We start from the raw sequence: 11843 nt of genomic DNA, 5'->3' as shown, positions 1-11843 counted from the left end.
AAACCTAAGTACATCACACACATCCATTCCCACGGCAGGATTCGAACCTGCGACCGTAGCGGTCGCGCGGTTACAGACCGTAACGCCTAGAACCTCTCGGCTACTATGGCCGGCATGCATTTGTAGTTTTAGCTTGACGATGTCCACTACGGACAAACGATAGATACTGTTAGTTTGAAGAAGGCTGGGTTATCCCGACCTATGTTAAATCTAGGTAAACGGTGCAACTGAGGCTGTTCATTATTAAAATTAATACAGTTGCTGACAGGGCCGCGAAATGTTGAAGATATTTAATTTCTGCGGTTATTTCACGCAGTGTCGCTTGTCTGTTAGTACAGACAATTCTACGCTAACGCCTCGGCTCTCGGTCGTCAAGTGAAAGCCATCGGACACTGTGTTGTCGGTGGTGAGAGGCAATGCCTGAAATTTGACATTCTTGGCACGTTCTTGACAATGTGGATCTCGGAATATTGAATTCTCTAACGATTTCCGAAATGGGAGATCCATGCTTCTCGCTCCAACTACCATTCCGCGTTCATAGTGTGTTAATGCGGCCATAATCATGCCGGATAATGTTTCACATGATTCATCTGAATACAAATGACGGCTCCAACAATGCATTGCCCTTTTATACCTTTCTTTGCGCGATAGTGTCTTCATCTGTATACGTGCACATCGCTATTCCATGATTTTTGCCACCTCAGTATATAAATATTCCTGCATTAATTTTAAGGATTTACTGAATGATCAGCCGCCACTGAACAACAAATTGTTTTACGATTTTATAGCACATTTTTAAATGACATAAGTTAACCTGTTTTATGTCGAACTGATGTTCGGCGGGGTCAGGAATTTTTCCTGTCTCGAGATGACTGGGTGTTGTTGTGTCGTCTTCATCATCATCATTGATTCCCATTACGGTCGGAGGAAGGCAACGGCAAACCTCCTCCATTAGGACCTTGCCTAGTAAGGCGGTGCGGGTCTCCCGCATCGTTCCCCTACCCTCTGTAAAGAAGCATGGGACTTCATTTCATTTCAATGTTGTAATACATTAGTGTAGTGCCTGTATTTTACAATATCTGTAAAGTTCAGTGCAATGTTCCTTCAGACATGAATGTATGTCTGAAGGAAACATGCATCGAACTATACCTACACTGTAAAATACAGTCACTATACCAATATATTACATGCAAAGGCGAAGCCAACGTGACGAGAAATCTACTAAAGTTGTCTGAAAAGTAATGCATCGCAGTTTTGTTTTCAACAGTTCTTTATTGAACATAACGAGAACTACACACACACACGAAAGAATGGTGTTTTATCTATACACCATGTTTTTCCCTGTAATCTCTATCCCGTTCTATGGCCTTCATCTAGCGCGAAACCAACCCTTGTCCTGGTGGCGAAGCCAGTGCTTCACAGTGTGAATCATGTCCTCATCGTTCTCAAAAGGTCGTCCACTGTCCAGTCGTACTGAGTATGTCCTCGCGAATGACAACATCAGCTTGCTGTAACATGTCATGCGTGACAGCCGGGGATGGTCTCCCCGACCGCTGCAAATCGTGGAGCTCCTCCGCGTTTTTATGAAACAGATCTGATGATGGTCATTTTAGACTGAAACCGGTAACGTGTAAACAAAAAGTTTGTTATCATAGACGTAAAGTAAAGGAAACTTATTGCATATACGGGTCACTGTTTTATACGCGACAGTGTCGCAGCTTGTGAGACTAACTGCTCTTCTGTCGACAGCAGATGCTCCATCGACTTTGCACAAGCGTCTCTGAAAATTTCCTACAGTTTCTTTCCCTGCCGTTAAAAATTCAATCAGGGCACTTTGCTTGTAACCTGCATCACCTACAGACGCCATGTTGAAATTGTTCTGCAGCTACGCCATCTGTCGGAAATGACGGAAACTTGGAGCGCTCTCAGGAGACTTCAAATAACACTTACGTAACGTTTCGAATTTGTAGCATTGTTTGCGGCTGAGAAAAAAAAATGCGATGCATTCATTTCTTGGTAACCCTCATAAATAAGTCTGCCCTGTGTGGAAATCACAAATCGTGCGAGCAGCGTGGGATATGGACACTGGGACATATGGAGTTATGAGTCGTTCACGGAAGAGGCTTCGGATAGCCGAAGTGTTTAGGGTACCCACTTGCGACAGTTCGAAAATCTGGGTTCGAGTCCCACTCTGACACTAATTTGCATAGGTTCCTGGCAGACTGCGTATCTGTTGCGTAATCGTATACAAAATTTGCGAATACGTTTCATAATAAAATGTTGCAATAGATAGAAATTAGCAAGTGGCTAGTGCGCATATGCTTAGGTAACTCCTGAGAAATTTTTTATCTCTCAATTACGTATGTACTAGCGCCTTTTAATGTAGCAAGTATCTTTTATTGTAGCTGCTCTTTCAACTCATGGCTTTGGGCTACAGTTTTGTAAAGTGTGTAACTATGTTATGATTGCTTGTTAAACTGTATACATGAAGGTAATGTTTTGTCGTTGTACTAGCTTTGAAATATGTTTACAACTAGGCTTTAATCAGTATTTATAAGAGTTTTGGGTGTTGCATACCATTTCAACTTGTAAACATAAACTTCGCCCCTCAGATGCTTTTGGGTCGGCAGTCTCCCCTCCCTGGGATTTTGATTTGAGCCCAGACAACTTACCTGGCGATATGACTAACTCGAATCCGGCTGCTGGCTTCGTCTCCAGGATACTGGAAAGTCTGGTGAATTGTGGCTGATACATCGTAACGTGGCGCGCTCCATCAGCTGTTAATGGAATACAGTTCGTCACCCAGATTTACTAGCTACATTTTCGTGCGTAAATTATTTTAGTTCTGTTCTTGGTTGGTCTTCGAGTATTCAATTCAATTTTCACTTGTCTTCGTTTGTGATAAACTGTTTACTTTGTTTCATAAGATTCTGTGGATACTGGCGCTCCTGATTCATATACTTTTATTAAGGTTCTATGGGTTCTAGCGTACCTGTTTGTATATATAAGGCAACCTCCCGACTAACTGACCCCCTTACCCAATGTGGCTTCCGACCCTCCTTCTCTGCTGAAGACCAACTCCTTAACCTCGTTCACCTGCTGTCCCTCCAGCTCAACTCCCGTCGCTCCGCCATTTTTGTCTCCCTTGACCTCCAAAATGCCTATGACCGTGTATGGCATCCCGGACTTCTCTTTAAACTCCAAACCTACGCCGTGCCTATCAATTTTGTCCATCTGGTCGTCTCCTACCTCTCGCACCATCCTTATTATGTCACCCTCCACAATACGAACTCCTGTATCTTTTGTCTCACTGCTGGCGTCCCCCAGGGCTCTGTCCTCTCCCCCCTGCTTTATCTCTTGTATACAGCTGATATGCCCAAGTCACCCCCACCTGTCCACCTTCTCCAGTATGCTGATGACACTGCCTTCCTGGATATCATACCCTTCAACGGTCCCAACGTACCCTCCAAACCCACCGCTTGGTGTAACCAGTGGTTCCCCTCCAAAACCCAGGCAATCATCATAGGCCGCACCACACGCTCCTTTCATCTCCATGATATCTACCTCATCCTTTATGGTCGTCCCATCCAGCTCACCCCCAGCCTGAGATACCTTGGCCACACCCTCGAGCAACACCTCACCTGGACACCTCACCTCCAGACAATCCAGCAGAAAGCCCATTCCCGCATCTGCCTTCTAAAACTTCTGTCTGGCCGGACATGGGCATTGCATCCTTCTACCATCCTCCACACCTACAAACCCCTCATCTGTCCTATGCTCTGTTATGCCAGTGTTGCCTGGAGCTCTGCTACCACCCACATTTACAAGGCCCTCCAAATCCTCGAACGCCATGCACTCAGCCTTGCCTTCCGTATGCGCCTTTCTTCCCCCGCATGGCTCCTGTATGAAATCATCCCCTTCCCCCACCTCCTCCTGTTCCCCCAACATCTCCTCACTCTTTACATTGTCCTCAGGTTTGATCCCTCCACCCTCTGGTTTCCTCCTTCCTCTCCATCTCCTGCGTGTTGCCGCACCTCTATCGCTGTATCCCTCCCTCTCTCCACTTCCACACCCTCCATCTCCTTCATCAGTGCTATTTTCAGCACCCCACCCTCCAGGATGATGAACTTTGCCGTGACATCTACCCTGCCAACTCTAATCTGGTCTTGTTTCCCTCCTCCCCAGAGCCCCCTTTTTCGTCTCCCCTCCTTCTCCCAGAAACGATTTTCCTCCTTCCTCCCCCCCACCCTGAGACCTTGCACCTCATCCTTGCATCTTTCCTTCCCCCATCCCTCCCTACCTGGCCCTCTTCAGCGCGCCCCCCAACCATCTCTCCCCTCTCTTCCCCTCCCTCCCACCCTTCTTCCAGTCTCCCTCATCTCCTTGCACCTGGCAGATCCTCCGTTTTGATCCTCATCAGTGTGCCACATCAGTGTTGTGTTTAGTGCTGTTCCTCCTGTGCATCAAGAGGTGTGATTTTAATTATGTGCTGCCTTGAGGTTCGCTGTCAGTGTTTGTTATGTGCTACGCCATCTGTCGCTGCTTTATGCTCCAGTTATACTGTGCCTTGTGTTCTTTTAATTGTACAAGTGTGTGGTTTTTTGTATCCGCTACTTTTCTACGGTTTTTATCTCCATTTCACAGTCGCCCCTTTTTTTGTCTACTGCATTTCATGATGTTCCGCCTTTTCTTATATCTATCCTCGCCATATTCTCTCCTTTGAATATTTTTAAATGTCTTCTATTGTTTGTTCTATGTCTTTCGGCTGAAGAACAGTGACTCATCGTCAGCGATCTCAAATCACTATGGGTAGAAACTTTATATTTGTAAAAGTTGTTTGTCTTATACTGCAGGCGTCGTTTACGAAGACATTTGCCGAAATATCACCCCTAACGTCATGAAATAGGGGATGAGAAGTTTCTTGAAAAAATGTTATTAAGGTAGTTTTGAAGCTAGACTTTCGAAAACTAGCATCTTGTTTATCGGTCAGAAATAGAGAAATACATGTTTCAGCATTTTTGAAAATGAGGGTGAAATAATGGGGGGAAGTTTGTTTTGTTAAAGAATTACTGAAGTATTTTTGAAGCTACATTATGAGAACAGGTATTTCGCTTCTCTGTTCAAACGAAGGAGATGAAGTGTATTATGATAATGAAAGAGTTTTAAACCTAAATCTATGAAAATTAGAATCTGACTTCGCAGCTAGAATAAATAGAAGAGGTTTTGTAAATTCAACCCATATGGGGGTGAAAGAGTAGATGAAAGATTTTATGGAAGTACTTGAAGCTAAATCTCAGAAAATTTGTATTTGGCATCTCTGCCAGTAATAAAAAAATTATCATGCTACTGATTTTGGAAATTTAACCCCTAAGGGAGTGAATTAGGTGCTCAAATATCTTATGAAGATCTGTAATTGTGAAAGCATTTAGAAAGCTAAATTTCTGAAAATTATTTTTGGCTCCTCGGTTAGAAATTAAAAAACGGATCTTTCACTGCTGTTTTTGTTAATTCAACTCTTATAGGGGGTGAAATAGGGCCAGACAGATTCATTGACTCATAATTGCCTAGCCTAAACCGCTAGGGAGAGAAACTTGAAATTCTGGGAGATGTGGATCTCATACTGTAGGCATCGTTTAAGAAGCGTTTGTCCGAAATTCCACACCTAAGGGGATGAAATAGGAGATGAAAGGCTTTTCGAAAATATAATCTTTATTAAGGCAATTTTCGAGCTGGAACTATGAAAATTGGTATTCGATTTCTCAGTCAGAAACAAAAACAATTGTTTCAGTATTAGTAGAAAATCAACCATGAAGGGGGTAAAATAATGGGTGAAATTCTTTTGAAAACAAATCATTGTTAAGGAAACTCTTAAAACATTTTGAAAGCTACAACTGACCTCTCTGTTAGAAAGAAAGAAATTAGTGTTGGGGATGAAAGTTTCTTCGGCAATATCTCCACAAGAACACAAAGGACATGATGAATTGGACTCCAGCTACTAGAATCACTTTTTGGTCAGAAGTACATTCGGAAAACACCACGCTTCTATTAAAATTATTTAGCCTGCAAAAGTTTAGAAGGTGCTGCAATGTGCGAACAACAAAAAAAATTAAAGAAAAGGAAAAAAAAAAATCTTTGCAGGCCATACAGTCTACCCGACCAAACCAGCGGGCGTTAAGCTAGTTTTGTATATAGACCCGATCAGCTTACTTCGCATCGTCAGTCTGTTGATTACTATTTTTCGCATATATTACGTATTATTTGCGATCTGTTAATATTAATTATTTCAATAAAGGAAGTATTTTCTCCTTCCGAATGCTGAACAGCTGTACATCCATTTTAGAAAACCTGTTACACTTTTCTGATTTGTTTTAACGAACTTTTCGTATTATTTACTGACTCTTCGTAGCATATCTTTATTGTCCGATCCTTATGTGACGTTGGCTTACCTGTGATTTAAGTCTGTACAAACTTCTGAAGATGGCAGATTAATCTATGAAACAGGTAACATGAAATTCATAAAACTTTTGTACAGATTACGATTGATTTTGGGTGAAATGAATCTACACTACAGCTGCTGAGAAGTAGCTATGCACAACATCAATAACCATTAATTAGGTTTCATCTAGAAATGTTTACTTCATGTTATCTGAAAGTCGTTTCTTACCAGTTTGCGAATTCTTAACAATTTTTTCCTTATTTCACGCGATGTAAGGACTGAGCTGTTCTATCTCTGCACGCATTTGGCGTTCTGGTTTAGCTGTGCGTATGTTCTTTATTGAGTCAGATTTACCTGCAAGTACCGTTGTATTTAGCGTAGTAGGCAGTTCTAGGAATGACACCGCAGTAATAATCACATGAACGAACTTATAGCCTAGACGCTTCATAAGTGCGAAAGAAAATGGATATAAACTACGAATGAAATGTGCCATTTGTGAGGAGGTGCCTAGAAACTCCTTCCATCACTAATCTAGTTGAACCTCTTCCTCTTATTTAGGGCCCTGCTTTCCTCAGGGTGTCTCGTTCACAAGGCGTTTCTGGTTTTATTGACAAAACATCAGTTACAGTAGAACCATTACGAGTAAACCATGCATTCATTTCCTTTGAATTTTATGAACTGAATGACGTATTTTCATGAGGGCGACATATTCGAGATATTACTTCCATAGTTCTGTATTCCATATTCTCCATTCTGAGCACGACTGTTTTCCCTTTCTTATTATTAGAAGCTGGAATGAATTTCCAGTGCTCTCGTTCACTAGTTTCACAGCATTCTGAATCCGTCTTTTCGGTCATTCCGTAAGATTTCATTCCACTGATTTAATTTGACTACATTCCATTATCCTCGTTTTGCTTTTGTAGATGTTCATCTTATATCCTCCTTTCAAGACACTGCCCATTCCGTTCAACTGCTCTTCAAAGTCCTTTGCTGTCTCTGACAGATTTACAATGTGATCGGCGAACCTCAAAGTTTTTAGTTCTTCTCCATGGATTTTAATTCATACTCCGAATTTTTCTTTTGTTTCCTTTACTGGTTGCACCATATACCGATTGAATAACATCGTGAATGGGCTACAACCCTGTCTCACTCCCTTCCCAACCACAGCTCCTTTCATAGCCCTCGCCTCTTATAACTGCCATCTGGTTTCTGTACAAATTGTAAATAGCCTTTCTCTCCCTGTATTTTAAACCTACCACCTTCAGAATTTGAAAGAGGGTATTCTAGTCAGCATTGTTAAAATTTTTCTCTAAGTCTACTAATGAAAGAAAAGTAGATTTGCCTTTCCTTAATCTATCTTCTAAGATAAGTCGTACAGTCAGTATTGCCTCAAGTCTTCCAATATTTCTACGGAATCAAAACTGATCTTACCCTAGATCGGCTTCTACCAGTTTTTCCATTCGACTGTAAAGAATTCGTGTTAGAATTTTGCAGCCGTGACTTATAAAGCTGATTGTTCGGTAATTTTCACATCTGTCAACACCTGCTTTCTTTGGTATTGGAATTATTATATACTTCTTGAAATCTGAGGGTGTTTCGCCTATCTCATACATCTTGCTCACCAGATGGTAGAGTTTTGTCAGGGCTGGCTCTCCCAAGGTGGAATGTTGTCTACTCCCGGGGCCTTGTTTCGACTTGGGTCCTTCAGCGCTGTGTCAAACTCTTCACGCAGTATCATATCTCCCATTTCATCTAGATTTGCATCCTCTTCCATTTACATAATATTGTCCTCAAGTACATGGTCCTTGTATAGATCCTCTATATACTCCTTCCACCTTTCTGATTTCCCTTGTCTGCTTAGAACTGGGTTTCCATCTGAGCTCTTGATATTCATACAAGTGGATTTCCTCCCAAGGTCTCTTTAATTTTCCTGTAGGCAGTATCTATCTTACCCCTAGTGATATATACCTCTACATCCTTACATTTGTCCTCTAGCAATCCCTGCCTAACAATTTTGCACTTCCTGTCGATCTCATTTTTGAGACGTTTGTATTCCTTTTTGCCTGCTTCATTTACTGCACTTTTATATTTTCTCCTTTCATCAATTAAATTCAATATATCTTCTGTTACCCAAAGATTTCTACTAGCCCTCGTCTTTCTACGTACTTGAACCACTGCTGCCTTCACTATTCAAAGCTAGCCATTCTTCATCTAGTGTATTTCTTTTCCCCAACCTTGTCAATCGTTCCCTATGCTCTCCCTCAAACTCTCTACAACCTCTGGTTTTGTCAGTTTAGCCAGGTCCCATCTCCTTAAATTTTCACTTTTTTGCAGTCTCTTTAGTTTTAATCTACAGTTGAAAACCAATAGATTGTGGTCAGAGTCCACATCTGCCCTGGAAATGTCTTACAATTTAAAACTTGGTTCCTAAATCTCTATCTGAAACCTTCCAGTATCTCCAGGCCTCTTCCATGTATACAGTCTCCTTTCTTGATTCTTGGACCAAGTGTTAGCTATGATTAAGTTATGCTGTGTGGAAAATTCTACCAGGCAGCTTCCTCTTTCATTTCTTACCCCCATATTCACCTACTGCGTTTCCTTCTCTTAATTTTCATACTATCGAATTCCATTCACCCACGACATTTAAATTTCGTCTCCCTTCACTACCTCAATAATTTCTTTTTTCTCATCATACATTTCATCAATCTCTTCGTCATCTGCGGAGCTAGTTGGCATATAAACTTGTACTACTATGGTAGTCGTGGGCTTCGTGTCTATCTTGGCCACAATAATGCGTTCAGTATGCTGTTTCTTGTAGCTGAACTGCATTCCTATTTTTTTATTCATTATTAAACCTACTCCTGCATAACACCTACTTGATTTGTTCCTCCTGCCACCAATCGTCACTAGTTCCCACTACATCTAAGTTTAACCTATCCATTTCCCTTTTTAAATTTTCTGACCTACCCGCCCGATTAAGGGATCTGACTTTCCACGTTGCAATCCTTCGAATGCCAATTTTCTTTCTCCTGAAAACGACGTCCTCCTGATTAGTCCCCGCCCAGAGATCCGAATGGGGGACTATTTTACCTCCGGAATATTTTACACAAGAGGACGCCATCATCATTTAACCATACAGTAAAGCTGCATGCCCTCGGGAAAAATTACGGCTGTAGTTTCCCCTTGCTTTCACCCTTTCGCAGTACCAGCACAGCAAGGCCGTTTTGGTTAGTGCTACAAGGCCAGATCAGTCAATCATCCAGACTGTTGCCCCTGCAACTACTGAAAAGGCTGCTGCCCCTCTTCAGGAACCACACGCTTGTCTGGCCTCTCAACACATACCCCTCTGTTGTGGTTGCACCTACGGTACGGCTATCTGTATCGCTGAGGCACGCAAGCCTCCTCACCAACGGCAAAGTCCATGGTTCATGGGGGGAGGAGACTCATATTATGGATAGTTTATGTTTCGTTAAAGTCTGGATACAACTCTCTTGGTAACTCTAATGTCCAGGGTTTCTTTCGCATGTATTTTCCAGATCCAGATTAGCGGGAATTGAAAAGAAATTCCTTGCTGAACGATGGAATGCGTTTGTTTATCAGATCTACCAATTATCTCAGCGATTTCACAGTTTTCTGTGCATCATCAAGTTGACGCTTTCGGCTTCCAATCCTGTATCACTGTTTTAGTTATACAACTATACACTGCTTCCCTTTAAATCACTGTAACCTACATCGTGAGCAGTTTGATGTGCGTAACGTAATAGGTCACTATCACACTAATCGTACACCCTGTACAGACCATCCTTGAAACTCGCTAACATCAGTTTTTGTAACAAGTGTGCCATGTCCTCCCATGAGTATCCGTCATTCTTCTTATACACTGCACGGTCATATTGCTGCGGATTTATTCGAAATTTGTTCAAATTTTTTTTTCTTATACTGCAGATAACCTTTCATGTACGTAATTACGTTTAGTATCCGCTCTATGAACCACGTTTGTCCTTTACTACGTTGCACTAGAGACGAGAATTGTAGATTCCTGTCTGACAAGGCTGATGACTACAATGTTCGGCACTTGTTTCAACATCACTTTCACTTGTTAAGCCTGTATCGTCATCATTGTGCTCCTCATGTACATTGTCCTCACAGTCGTGCAAAATACGACACGACGCATTCCACTGACTCATCCGGCAGAAACGCTAGTATTTCATCTTCACTTTTTTCCCTCAGAATTCCTTGGTTTCCTTTCTGAAGAAATGTTATCCATATGTTTGCACTGTTTGCTTTATTTAGCGTTGCCATAAAATGGTTCAAATGGCTCTGAGCACTATAGGACTTAACAGCTATGGTCATCAGTCCCCTAGAACTTAGAACTACTTAAACCTAACTAACCTATGGACAGCACACAACACCCATCCATCACGAGGCAGAGAAAATCCCTGACCCCGCCGGGAATCGAACCCGGGAGCCCGGTAGCGTTGCCATAGCTCTGCTTTCTATCGACACCACTAGCACTGTAACACTGTTCTGAACTACTCGTCGAGTAAGCAGTTGAACTACGTTCCGTAGCCTCATGCTGTTCTTACCACTGGATACGTCCAACCCTGCCCCCGTTGCATTAGCTCAAATGGTTCAAATGGCTCTGAGCACTATGGGACTATACTGCTGAGGTCATCAGTCCCCTAGAACTTAGAACTACTTAAACCTAACTAACCTAAGGACATCACACACACCCATGCCCGAGGCAGGATTCGAACCTGTGTCCGTAGCGGTCGCGCGGTTCCAGACTGTAGCGCCTAGAACCGCTCGGCCACCCCGGCCGGCGTTGCACTAGCAGCCAATATTGTGGTTACATAGTAGGCAACATTTGGGGCTACCCTTTTTTTGGCAACCCTTTGCTTGAGGATATATTTTGCTTACGCATTAGTATCGTTTTGTGTATTTGATGTATAGGCACTTAATTCAGCAGCAGTAACGATACGGAAAATGAATTCTCTGTGGTGCTACAATGATCAACAAAAACGTAGCTCTGATCATCTGTTTCATTTACATTGCTATGAATCATAGCATGCAGTATCTCCCTACCCAAATTTGGACCTTAGCCCACTGCATGCAACTTTCGGACTACCGTGAACCACAGTGATAACTCTGAAGATGCTCTTCATTAAAACGCATTGTGTTTAGAAACTACGAATAGTTTACGCCGGAATGATCGTACTTGAAAGAGGAAAACAATATTTTGGGATGACTTCCTCGATGGCACTCATCGCATTATGCGACAAATGTTTCGACCTATGGGCCATAAATTGAAATGAGTTACTTTGAGTCTCCATTAGAGCTATTCTTTTGGCAGACAGACGAAGCATAAGTAATCTCAACCCATCAACTTCGCGCTTACAATGCTTGG

This window comes from Schistocerca americana, chromosome 1, assembly GCF_021461395.2.
Source record: "Schistocerca americana isolate TAMUIC-IGC-003095 chromosome 1, iqSchAmer2.1, whole genome shotgun sequence".
NCBI lineage: Eukaryota > Metazoa > Arthropoda > Insecta > Orthoptera > Acrididae > Schistocerca > Schistocerca americana.
Note: the sequence above shows the minus strand (reverse complement) of the source record.